Source organism: Protopterus annectens, chromosome 3.part1 (genome assembly GCF_019279795.1).
Source record: "Protopterus annectens isolate FY-2018-M chromosome 3.part1, PAN1.0, whole genome shotgun sequence".
In the NCBI taxonomy this organism is placed as follows: Eukaryota; Metazoa; Chordata; order Ceratodontiformes; family Protopteridae; genus Protopterus; species Protopterus annectens.
The window spans coordinates 387,768,570-387,782,640 of NC_056732.1; the positions used below are offsets into that span (position 1 = coordinate 387,768,570).

The window sequence follows — 14,071 nt, forward strand, 5'->3', positions numbered from 1 at the left end:
TTCTGTTTTAGTAACACTTTACTATGGTCTGTAGTTAAACCAAAAGCTAAGTTTTCAGCAGCACACTGATATGACTAGAACCAAAATAGCAAATGCTCTCTTCTGGGCTTTGACAATTTTATCCTTTATATTTCCATCTAGCACTGAAGTTGTAGGCAAAGGAACTCTCTTGGCTTAGTTACAGTACAGTGTCCAGTATTGCAGCAGCCTCAAAAAAAAAAAAAAATAATAATCTCACCTTACTACAAACCACCTCTATTTGCAGATTCAGCTGTCTGTCCCCTACAACCGAACATCACTGCTCAGTTTTCAAAAAGCAAAGGGCTGACCTCATGCTAGGTTGACTTCTATGCTAACTGCTTAACTAAAATTCCCCTTTTTCTATCTAGCTGGCAGATTCACCATTTGAAAAATTAAACAATTCCTAAGATCACAGCCTCCAAATGCACCCTCTGTCCAAACACTGTACACCAACAAGCATTTTAGAAGTGATAGCTTCTCTGTTCTTGGAGTTAAACTGTTGAGCATTGTTAACCACATCATTAGAGATAAAGCTGTTTTCCCAAATTCAGGATGAAACTCCAAAAATCCCTAGTAAAGATGTAGAAAGCCATTGTTCCACAAACACAGGAGGTACCTAAACAATTTAAATAAGCAAAGGAATTTCACTCAGAAATCAATATCATACTCATATTTTTCTGAAGAACTACCAACTGATGTACCACTCAACTACTCACTATCACGTCCATCAGATAATGCACTATTGATATGCTGCTCCATTCTTCAGTTCTCTCTTTACGCACAACACATTAGTTAACTCGATATACCTAAAGTCACTGCAACTTCACAAATCTTTGTGCAGGTCTCTGTCATGCTGCGCTGTTCTAGTAAGTGGGCTTTATATGCTAGTTGTAATGATATTCTTAATCTGTTGTAGAACACAAATTCATCACACTAACACTGCAGTGCGCTATTGCAATGCAAGTTAGCATCTATACAATAGACTGCATGCTTCTTTAGTTTCACATTGGCTCTACAAGTAAATGACTTGCATATTTTTGTTTCACTGTGTAGAATAGTCAGCTTATTGTATGATTACCAGTGCTTTATATAACTGTGTGGAAGATGTACCCTTGTTCATGTGTACTTGTATTGTGCTGTACGTTTTCTGCATTTCTTTGTTACCTGTTGTCTTTTTTATTATTGTGGGTTTCACATCTGGGCTGAGCCTGAACTAGGTGCTGATGGATCAATTCTCTATCAGCAAATCTAAGTCAAATAAAATAAAAAAAATAGGAAGGGCAAATTCCAAATGTGTGATTCGCAAACTTACTGGCATATTTTTATAAAGCACGACATATATCCAGAACTTAAAGATAATTTCCAGGCAAAATCCACAGATGCCAAGAAACCACTTGGTTTAACATCATTTTTTTCCACAGGACACAATCCTTTATGCACTAAGGCTGATTATCAAGTGTTTGAAAGTCATATTGTCAACAACTGGAGAGCCCACATTCTGCCTCTCGGTAGTCATTATGGGATTAGTGCTTCTGTTATCTCCTGGTGAGAGAAGGAGTGCAGCTGCATTATTTCCTGGAGACTGCTGATCACCAGAAAGCTTAATAAGTGATTTATAGGTGACAGCTTGGAATCTGTGCTTATATTCTGATCCTGGTGAGAGTAGGAGCAAAGTGCATTGATTCCTGACTCTTTCTGGGTGGAGAATGAGTGTCTGTGCTTAATGTACCTGATTGGTCTGGTTGCTATTCAAGACATCTACCAGAAAAAGGCTACAAGCCTGCAGACCCTTGCATCATCTGGGACAAGACTGTAGATCACCGTGGCCTGCTTCTGTTCTTGGGATTGGTGCTAACATTTTGCTTCTGGTGAGAGAAGAAGCAAAAGTACTGTATCCCAACAGAGTGAAGCTGTGCTGAGACCAGCATTAGTAGTAGCCAGGCAGTAGCCATTCATGCGACTCCCCCCTTTTCATCATTCTTGACAAGCTAATTCTTTATTTTCAGTAAGTACTGCTTGATTTCTTCCTTACTTCTGAATATCTGCCTAAATACTTCATCTTTAAATTTTCAGGGTCTACATATTATTTTCCCCTCAAGTGTTTGGCAGTGCTCTGTAAAGACTCAGACACTTTGAGTGACATTTTTCCTGTAAAAGGCTTCAGTACTTAATATATTGAGCTCATATCCAGGCATGTCTAAAGGTAATTTCCTGTGCTTTCTCCTGTCAACCTTGTGAACTTGGGGATCTTGAGGCAATGTAACAACTGCCTCATGTACACAGACAACCCTGTCCTATTACCTCACAACACTATGACTTGTGAGAGATGCAGATATATAGCCAATTAGAAGCCAAGCAGTCTCCAGCCAAGACTGGATTAGCCAGTCAAGAGGAGAAAGATAACACCTGCACCACACCACATTCAACACATAACCCTCCAGAACATACACCACCACAACCCTCACATAGTAACACAAAACACACCTACTTTTGCGGAGGCTCTCAATAAAAATCTGCCCAAACAACAGAGACCTCTGAGGCAGAAATGCAAACAACCTCCACATCCCAGCACAAACCATGAGACAGATAGCTCACATAAACAGTGTGCAACTCAACCAAAGCCCATAAGGCAAATCAACTTACCCAATACACTAGTCATAGGTGACTCAATAGTAAGGTACACTGAAGTCCCACTCACTAGGTTGAATAAGGAGAAAGTTATGGTCAGCTGCCTGTTGGGTGCCAGGATTCACCACATAACACACAAACTTAGGTCACTCCACAACAAGTACAAATGTCACTCTGTCATTGTCCATGTTGGTGTGAATGACCTGAGACATACCTCCCTGGAATACATGAAAAGAGACATAGAGGAGCTCCCGGATCTTGTAGCCCAGGCAGGTATGACCCTACCTCTGAGTACCATCCTACCGTCACCCAGAATGATAGCACAGTACACGCAGAAAATGATTGACTTCAACAATTGGCTAAGCTTCTGGTGTCATTCTAAGAAGATCCAGTATCTGTCTGCCTGGGATGGACATGATCGACAGACCTCGATGCTTCACTAGAGATGGCTTGCACCTGTCACCCCAGGGATTCCGGATACTGGCCAAGGCTCTTGCCATCCCTATAGTGCCTTTTTTAGGCAATGTCCTGAAGGCAAAGTTACTGCTATAACACCTACAAGCAAACAAAATTTGAGGGTAATGCTACTCAATGCTAGAAGTCTAAATCTCAAAATGCACTTGCTCGAAGCACTCCTTAAGACAGAGAACAGACAACTATGCAGTGACCAAGACCAGATTCAAGGCTCCAGAGGGCACCCCAGCACTACCAGGCTATAATTCATACCACACCTTTCGACCCCTAAACCTGGACCGAAGCACTAAAGGTGGTGGTGTCTCCATATTCATAAAGGATATGCACACCTCCAGACTAGTAGCCCAACATAACACATCAGAGATACTTCAGGTACAACTAACACTGGGTAAAACTGCAATCCAGGTCGTAGCCTGCAATAAATCCCCCAGCATGTCCCAAGACTCCCACTCCACATTCCTAATCACACTGGAAAATATTAGGGTACAACCCAATATCTTTATACTGGGAGACTTGAACTACCCTTCCATTAACTGGGAAAATTACTCGTGCCAGCACACTTGCTCAACATTTTCTGGAATTCATTAATTCTAACGCCCTGGACCAACTCATTCTTACCCCCACCAGGGGTAGAAAGATCATTGACCTGGTCATTACTAACATGGGCCACCATTGCTCTACACCAGTAGTCACCTCCTCCCTGGTCAGGTCTGACCACAAGCTAATCACCATGGATATCCACATCCCACTCTCGCCCCCTCCCCAAAAGAAACCACTGTAAAGAAACTTTTCCAAAGCCAGTTTTGGACTTCTAAAAACAGAGGTGGCTAACTTCACGACACCCATGCAAATGGAAAATAGGTGCATGACTGGGTCATACATGAATGCACTGTATGAACGCATACACAAGTGCATGGAATAGGCCATAACAAACAGAACCAAGACGCTCTCCTCCAAAGAAAGGAAGTCAATCTGGTGGTCACCCACCATAAGCAAACTCTACAACAGAAGGAAAAAAACTGTTGCAGAAAAGGGTGAAGTCCTAAGACTGGAAAAACACCCTTGTCAGCCTCAGCAAAAAAACTGAAATCCATCATCAGATCCTCTAAAGCTAGCTACGAAAACAAAATTGCTGCAGATTCTAAAGACAACCACAAGGCATTCTATAGTTATGTTAAGAATCTACATGGCAATACTCAGATCTGCTCTGAGTTACAGCATGATGGCAATACATATACAGAACCAACTTATATTGCCAACATATTGGCCGACAGGTTCAGTGCAAAATTTACCCCACTTTTACCCCCTAAAGGGCCTGTCACAACACCTGAGGAATGCCAAGTGTCTTTTATCACTGCTACAGAAGTAAAACCTGCACTGTCCAAAGCCAAGAATACAGCTTCCATCTACATGAATTACAAAGTGAACTGGCACCACACCTGAGTACCGTGTTCAATCACAGCCTCCTTTCAGGCTTTGTTCCTACAAAATGATGCACTGCTATAGTCATCCCACTCCACAAAGGGGGAGCGAGTACAGACCCAGGGAACTACTGCCCCATTAGCCTGACGAGTCTGATATGAAAGACTATGGAGCACATCATCATGGACCTTATAAATAAGGACATAGGGAATCTCCAAACTCTAGACCCCACGCAGTTTGGCTTTGTCAAATGTAGATCATGCCTGTTCAACCTGATAGACATCTTCGGGTCTGTCACGAAAGCTGTGGATGAGGGCAAGGTAGTTCACACAGCCTACCTAGATCTTGCCAAGGCCTTCGACACCATCCCTCACTCAGGAATCATAGATAGACTCACTAAACTAGGCATAAACCCCTATGTCATAAGATGGGTTACCAACTGTCTCACTGATGGAACCCACACTGTGAAAGTAGTGGACTCCAAATCTGACTACTGACCTGTTACAAGTGGTGTTCCACAGGGATCGGTCCTAGGTCCTCTCCTGTTTGGCATCTACTTCTCTGAAGTTCAAGCCAACACAAAGGGACTCTGGCTGACCAAGTTCACATATGATTGCAAACTGGGAGCCATTATTGATTCTCCAACTGATGTAGACATTCTACAAAAAGGCCTCACTGACACCACTGACTGGTGCCAAAACCATGGCCTTAAGCTCAATGCCAAAAAGTGCATTGTCATTCTCTTTGGGAAAAATTCAGTGCCCATGAACTACCACATAGGCGGTCATCCACTAAACACCGAAGATGTGATTAGAGACCTGGGGACACAGGTTGACAGCAACCTCTCCTTTGCTAACCACATTGCCACTGTAGTTAGAAAGTACTTCTGTGTGGCACATCTCATTACAAAAGGTTTCTCATCCAGGAAGAAAGAGGTCATAATCCCTCTCTACTCATCCCTCTTTAGACCTATTATAGAATGCAATGCCTCATTTGGTATGTACCCCACTAGACACCTACAACAACTGGAAAGGCCACAAAAATACCTCACGTTGAGGATCTTAGGACTTAGACACATGCCCTATATGGACAGACTCAAAAAACTCCAGCTATACTCTTTATCACCTACTTAGAGGTGATCTCTGCTTGACCTACAAAGCCATGTCTGACCCAGAGCTGCTAGATATGCTGCACCTAAAGAAATCCCAATCCCTCTGTGCCACATGGTTCAGGGACCTAAACCTCATTACCACAATAAACAGAACATGCTGGAGGGACAGGTTTCTACCCAGAGACTTCCCATACTCCGGAACAAACTTCCCATTCACATAAAGCAGAGCACTTCACTGGCCCTCTTTAGAGAAATTTTGACGAGTGGATGGGCAATAGGAAGTTCACCTCAGGGATCACTTCAGTGGCCTTGCTTGACAGGGGCACTGGGAACTAACTTTGGGTGGCATGATGCCAGGGAATCTTCTTTGGCTAGGCTTATATAGGCTCCAGGGCCATTAGTCTAGTACACACCTATGAACCAAAACATTATTTATAGCCTCAAATCACATGGCACATTGTATAACAACTCATTGCTTTAAGCACCATCATTTTACCTTTCAGTCCTAGTATCAAGTAACAGTTAACCTAGCAATCCATTTATATTCAGTTCTTTGTGTAGTACATTCCAGTCTATAGAGTGCAGAATTTGATCAATGTATCTAGGATCAAATTTCCTCATATGTATGGAGTTGCAAAACTTTTGCAGCCTCTGGATTTTTTTGCGCATCTACACAGTAAATGTAGGTAGGTGGCCACTCATGGATTCAACCATGATATCTACCAATCTGAACTTACTTGATACAGTTTTGTATAACTAGTTCAGCATGCTTCCATGGCCAGAGTACTTGTCTGCTGTTGTCAGGCTTATTAATGGAATGAAAGCATTGGGCTGTCACAATGGGTGATTGAAATCATCCAGTGGAAATTTCAAGTTAATATATAGATTACCTGTAATGATGAGCTCTATAATTACACTAGATGTGAGACTGTTAGCAATTACATCAGCAAATGATCTGTCTATCCTGAAGGAAAACAGAGGTAGACCGTGGAGAGGATCTTTAATTATTAACTTTAATTCTGGGTCAAAATTGATTCTGTTTGCAGAGGATATTGAATTTGTTTTGTTTGAATTTGCTGAATTGCTTGATTCTTTTTATCAGATAAAATCATTTGTGGTATAAGAAATGGAAAAACAAAAGCTTTGCTATTTAGAGAAACAGACTTGACCTTATACAAAGCTGTAAAACTGAAAACAAAAAGCTGTACTTGTATGCATAGCAGGTGAATGAATAATGTGCAGATAAAGGAATTAACTAATGAAAAGAAGTCATGTAAAACAACATGTGAGTCAATCAGTAAAGCATAAGTCAAAAAATGAAACAAAGTCAGATTGTGTTGCAGCATTAATGAGAAAAGAGAACCACATGAAAATGGGAATCTGAAATGGAAGCTGCTTTAAATATTTTGCAGTTTTTTATTTCAGGATTGCAGCAAGAGTTAAGCATGGCAGAAATAGTTGTTGAGTACTTAATTATGATTGCAGAGTTTGGGTTAGAAAAGAACACACTTTTATTTTTTGCAAATGAAAAACCAAGTTTGCTGAAAATAATCTGCAAGACATTGAACAGAAATCTTCAACTAAGCAGCACTAGTAAAAGGTTTTGATTGGTACTTTGGAAGTGAAAAGACATGATACTGAAACATCTGAAAGTGTATCAGAAGCAATGGAACAGCAGTTCAAGGCAGACTGTTGGAAATGGATATTGAAGTAAATTGAATGAGTATAAAATGTAAACTAGTTACAAGTATAGAGAATAATATCTTGTCAGAACATAGGTTCATAGGTTGGTACTGAGCTATCTGCCCGAAGGCATATATTAGCCCAGCCACATTGTGCAGTATTTACCGCCCCTTTAGTAGTTCCCTAGACCCTTGTACTAGCAGCTAGTACCCTTGGCCCCTATCTAGTAGTGCTGTTGGTGTGATCCCCGGTGTGAACTTTCTGTTACCCATCCACTCATCAAGGTTCCTCTTGAAGAGTGATAGTGAGAGGCTCTGACTTATGTAGATCGGGACCCTGTTCCATAGTAAGGGAAGTCTCTGTGAAGGAAATCTATCCCTCCAGCATGTTCTATTCATTGTTGTGTTGAGGTTTATATCCCTAGAGCGTGTAGCTCGAGTAGATTTGGTTTTGCTAAGATGGAGCATGTTCAACAATTCTGGGTTGGACATGGCTGTGTACGTTAGACAGAGATCGCCTCTGAGAAAGCGGTATGCAACAGAGAACAGTCTTAGCTTTTTCAATCGTGCTGCATAGGGCAACTGTTTGAGGCTAGTAATTCTCTTGGTTAGGTACCTCTGTGGTCTCTCCAGCTGCTGGAGATGTCTAGCCAGGTACATTCCAATTGGTGCATTGTACTCAATAATGGGTCTGATGAGGGAAGAGTAGAGGGGCACCATTACATCCTTAGATCTTGATGCGAACCCTTTCATGATCAGATGGGTCACATAGAAGGATTTTCTAACCACTTTGGCAACATGGTTATCAAAGGAAAGCTGGCTATCTACTTGGGTCCCTAGATCCCTTATTTCTTCTTCAGATTTCAGGGGATTACCTCCTATGTTGTAGTTTGTGGGTACTCTGTTTTTTCCAATATGTACATATTTTTAAATAAGTGGGGTTAGGTGGCAATTAGCATGCTTATCAATTCTAGCTATACAATGGTATGATTATGCCCAAAACTAATGGCTTGAGATTACAAAACTAAGACATTCAAACTCCTTTTCCAAATGGCTTGACTTACAGAAGTAAATTCCCCTAATAATTTGGTTCTGTGGTTTGTGGGAAGCTAGGAATGATAAAACAAGCTAACAGTATAAAAGTAGAGCCTCCATAAGTAGAGGACTACTTTTATTTGTGGTCGATGTAAGAGCGTTCGCTCTTTTGACATTTCGTCTTTATTATATAGACCCTAAAATCATTCAGGTACCAATAGGTACGTATTAAAGGTTATGGACATAAAATTTAAATAATTTAAGATTATAAACTTATCCATAATTGAACTCCTTGTCTACATTTAGTTTCCTTTTAGGTAGTACAGGAGGAAAGTGCTTGGTTTCCTGTGCATTGGGTTTGCTTGCATTAATCTTGTAAGGATTGTTTAGTCTACCATCTAACTCAGTAAAGTTTCTGTACAGTGCTGATATTATTTATATTATGGACTGAAGTTTAAATTAAAGTCCATTTCACTGTTGTTTCTTCATGTTTCTTTTTCATTCTGCTCATGTTTAAATTGTTTATCTAATGGTGCTTGACTGGGACAGGCCTTCTGCTCTGTTGAGAAATACAAGTCTAGGGACCTGAATTTTGTCTGTGCTTTAAATAGAGCATGCTGGAGAGACAAATATGTGTAGCAAAGACTATCTCCACTATAAAACAGGATTCCCATACATGTGAAGTTGAGTTTTATCTATTACCCAGTTTAAGCACAACCTAGAGTAATGGCTGGGGAATAGGAAATTTACACCAGGCCTAGCACCCATTTCCCTTATGGACAGAGGTAGCTTATAAATGCCTGGTCCTCAATCTCCAATTTGGATACAGGACATTATTATTTCTTCAGGAAAACTTAGAAAGCCCCCCCCCCCCCGGGTTGTTAGCCTAGTAACAGTCTAGGAATCTTCTTTCCCTTCTCCAGTCATTCCACCCCTCACTACTTTTATTGATGTAAAACCACACCCTTTTTACATAAGAATACACCATGTAAAGGGAAGGAGCATCAGAGTTTTACACAGAAGCAAAAACAATAAGGCACAACAGAATAAACACAGGCAAAAAATTGCTTAACAAAATAAAATACACGAACAAATCCCAAACTTGCATCATGCAGAAATTTACAGTAATGGCTTTTTGTAGGGGTCATATGCATTTCACTTTGTCGGGGTCATGTACGTTTCACCTCCTTCTACACCAGTTTTTGTGGAATTATATATTCAAGCAATCAGGTAGCAATGCAAATTGAAATGGAAAAAGCAGGTAGCACATTACAGCTTCATGCAAATAGTGATAACACAACAAGGTATAATCCAAACACAGATAAGAGTACATGTTTCGATCTCATAATTACAGTCAATTCCAAAGACTTCAAAGTAGTCAGATACACCCAAACACTTTGTGACCTCTCCCTGTCATAACTTCATGTAGAGATAAAACTCAAAAAACAATTGTCTTGTAACAACAAAGATTATACCAACATCATTGGAACAAATTATTTTTATTGAGTTAGCAGTAGTAAACTGATCATTTGTGTATCAATCCATTTTCTAAGCCACTTATTCAGGTGAGGCTAACCATAGTAGTAACCTGAACTGGGCAGATCAAACTTGTCTCCAGCAACAGTCTCTGTAAATATCTTAGCTTGCTATAATACTTAGTCTTTAAGGGAGTGTGCAACCTATAACTCTGTGAAGGAACTTTCTGCCATATGTGTCTGTAACCTAATCCTTTCAGTCACGCCAAAAGTTCATGTAAAACAAAATCCAGTGTCATCTATATCAATTTTCTATAATTTCCAAATGGCAGTTCAACGTAGGCTATTCCCATTAAAGGAAAATGCTGCCATAAACTGTAGTTCACCTCATACTAGAGTAGTGGTTTTCCTCACTGAATTACCTAGATGTTATTTTGGTGCCTTTAACTTCCTCCACTTCCAATTTTCCTGCCACAGATTATGAAAATCCATTTTTTGAGTGTTGAAATCTAGTTTCATAAAGGAATTTGCCTTAGCCTGCATGACCTAGGCTAGACATACCATTTTATGCAGTTCTTAGTATTAGTCAACCAACCACAGTTTTACATCTTAAGATTGTGTTGCCTATGTCATCCAAGTGCACACATCAGTAATAAAACAAAACTGTTCCCAGAGTTATTTTTTGGGTAAATATTTATGTGAAGAAGAGGAATGAGGTAATTCCAGTATAAGACTATATAACTGGCAAGTGCTGTAATTTTTAGCCAGGACAGTTTGAAAAATCAAGTAAAATGAATAATGCAGACCTAACCCTCTCTTTAAAGTGACACTTTTCTGCTATAAATGAACAGCAAGGCAAATACACTAAACTGACAAGTCTGACACCTCAGGAAGAGTATGGAGGAAGGTCTAACATTACTTTAACAAATGTAGCTATGACTGTCAAAAAATGTGCTATCTTATCTAGCTTGCTTTGAAGAGGGAGTGTAACAGTGCCGTCAGTTATTCTAATACTACTGGTCATGAATATAAACTACAAGTCTGTAAGAGAAATGATAACCACAAAATAATATGGTGTGAAGCAAGTCCATGCCCTTCTGGTCCTACTTCAAATAGGCTCAAGCATGTGGGTAGTAATAACTATTCTTACCTTAACTGTGGTCAAAGAGTTTAGATACCTGTGTAAATGGTCAAACTACTCCATAACCAAAACTGAGAACAGTTTTTTTTTTTTTAAACAGGTTTATTGTTTTAACATATAAGAGAAATATCATAACAATTTTATACAAGTAATTAAAAATAGGTATTATTATAACATTCAACAAAACAACTAAAGTATTTACAAAGACATCCACTACAATCAGATCAATTAATTAAACTAAAATACCATGCTATTGAAATTAAAATTTTTTAAACAAATTTTGTAAATTATCCCATACAATATAATAAGATGTTTTTCTATTTGTTCTTGTCCTAATTGTGTTTATTTCCATATGGCACACTATATTCATAACATTTTTAAATTCATTGAACGAAGGAGGTGTATCTGAAATCCAATTTCTAGTTATTATTTTCCTAGCCACTGCTAGAATAGACCATAACAGGGGAAGCTTGACCTTTTTAACACTTTGAGGTACAGGTGTGTTGAATAATATAAGAGATTTAGAAATAATGAAATTATCTGTAAAATGAGCCTGCAAAAATTCATTAATTGACTTCCAGTATTCTTTCAATTTTATACAGTCATAAAACATATGAGCCCAGTCAGCATTAATTTCTACATTACATCTCTTACATAGATTATCTTTATTATTTATTTTATTCATCATCAAAGGTGTATAAAAAGATCTATGTAAAAATTTCCATGTATAAAGTCTCCAGACAATGGAAGACGTAGTTCTATAAGCAGATTCCAATATATATTGTTTATCTTGTTGATTTGGTGGGTCCCCATTAATAGAAGTGAAATAATTGCAGTATGAATCTACACTGTAAAAAGTTTCTTGTCTGATAATTTTATGTATGTATGAAAGTTTACCTTTATCAGAAACTTTATGTTGTAAATTTAATATCAAGTAATCAATCAGTGTTGGAATAGATTCTTTAACTGTTATAGACATTAGATCTATTTTATTAATGAGATGTTGTCTAAAGGTCTGAACCTCTAACCAGCAAGTTTCTCTTAGATCAAATTCTTGTTTTAAAAATCTAGATTTTTAACTTTATTATCAGATATCAACTGATACCAGTACTTTAGATCATTATCTATAGCTAAATGAGTTCCTTCAGAAGTAGATGACAAAAGCATACCCTGAGTATACATTATAGGGAATACAATAAAATTCCATTCCCTATACTTAGGGTGCATGAATATAAAGTTACGATAACTAATAATAATATTTAATGGGTAACAAACCATATGTTTAGGTGTAATAGGTGAAGTACAAAATTCCTTTAGTAACCATAACATGGAGTTATTTACAATCATATTTTTATGTGTTAAGGAGATTTTCATGAAGTGCATACTAATTAGCTCCCAATAATCTTTCCATTTTGCGACATATGACTGATCTATTAATAAAGTAATAACTTTTACAATAGAAGAGATAGTATATAAATTAAAGTCTGGAAAAGAAATACCCCTTGAGACCAGCTATTAGTATGTTTCTTTAATGCAATCCTAGGTCTATTAGGTGCCCATAGGAAATTTAACATTAGTGTATTCAGTTTCTTGATAATTATTTTTGTAGGTGGAAGTATTATTGATTGTATTAAGTATAAAATCTTGGGGAATATTATCATTTTAATAATTGTAAGTCTCTCCTCCATAGTAAAAACATATTATTCCAGGTATTAAAAAGATTTTGTATATTAAGAAAACAGGTATTATAATTATTATATATAATAGATTTAATATCTTTAGATAGTATTATACCTAAATAAGTTATCTGACCTGAATTGGGTACATATTTAGTAAAATCACTAATGAGAATATTTTTTCGTGTATATATAGGTAGTATTTTAGTTTTTCTACATTGAATATTAAACCAGAAATACTTTTAAAATTCATCATGTTATCAAATAGAGACTGCATAGAAGAATTAGATCCTGCTGATGTAATTAGAACATCATCTGCAAAAAGTTGAATTTTGGATGATGTATTTTTATCTATTTCAAAACCCTCTATGTCAGTACTGTTTCTGATCAAATTAGCCCAAGGCTCCATTACTAAAGTGAATAATAGTGGAGAAAGTGGACATCCTTGTTTTGTACCTTTAAGAATGGGTATCTTTGTGAAACATATGTTCCTACCTTAATATAAGCCAACGTTCCTTTGTATAAATGCTCAATTAGATTTACAAATGCATCTGAGAAGTTTGTGCACTTCATTAAGGTAAACAGATAGTCCCAACTTACTGAATCAAATGCTGAACTTATATCAAGACTAATAAGTGTTAAATCTTTCTTTTTCCTATTTGCAAAATCTATTAATGTTAAAGTTCTTCTTATATTATTAAAAGTATTTCTATTTACAATGAAGCCTGTCTGATCTATATCTATAATGCCGGGAATGATTGTCTTCAATCTATCAGCAAAGATACTCATAAACATTTTATAATCAACATTAAGTAATGAGATGGGCCGATATGAAGAACATCTAGTTGGATCTTTATTAGGTTTTAAAATTGGCGAAATAAATGTATATTGCCAAGATGGGGGGTTATTAACTCAGTTTGGACCAAAATAAAAACCTTATGTATTAATGAATATGTACTTTTAGAAAGAATTTTATATATCTCTGGTATAATACCATCATTACCCAGTGCTTTGTTTGATTTAAGCTTATTTATTTGTGTGATAACCTCTGTATATGAAATACTTTTGTCCAATAGTTTAATCTGTTGTTTATTAAGCTTTTTATTCATGTTTGTGGTTATAAACTCCTTTATTTTATCTTTAGGTTCCATGTTAATGTTATTATGGTTAATTTTGTGAAAGTGATTTCTAAATTCATCTAGTATTTCTGGTATACTAGAAAGATTCTTTTTTTTCCTTAGAGAAAAGATTTCTTTGATATGGTTTTGTTTATTCAACCTTTTTGTTTTATTTTTAAGTCTATGTAAGTATTTGGGGCTTATTGAATAAGACAAAACTTGTATTTCTCTAAAGTTATTTTAACTTTATGAGTTAAAATTTCTTTGTATTTCTCATTTAGTTTGTTT

At 37.4% G+C, this 14,071-nt stretch overlaps 1 protein-coding gene across 5 annotated transcripts in view; it reads left to right on the plus strand.

Annotated features, from left to right (window-relative positions):
* OSBPL3 (oxysterol binding protein like 3) overlaps positions 1–14,071 on the plus strand; it is a 2,414,360-nt gene that overhangs the window by 2,100,595 nt on the left and 299,694 nt on the right. The gene's annotated exons all lie outside the window — the stretch shown is intronic.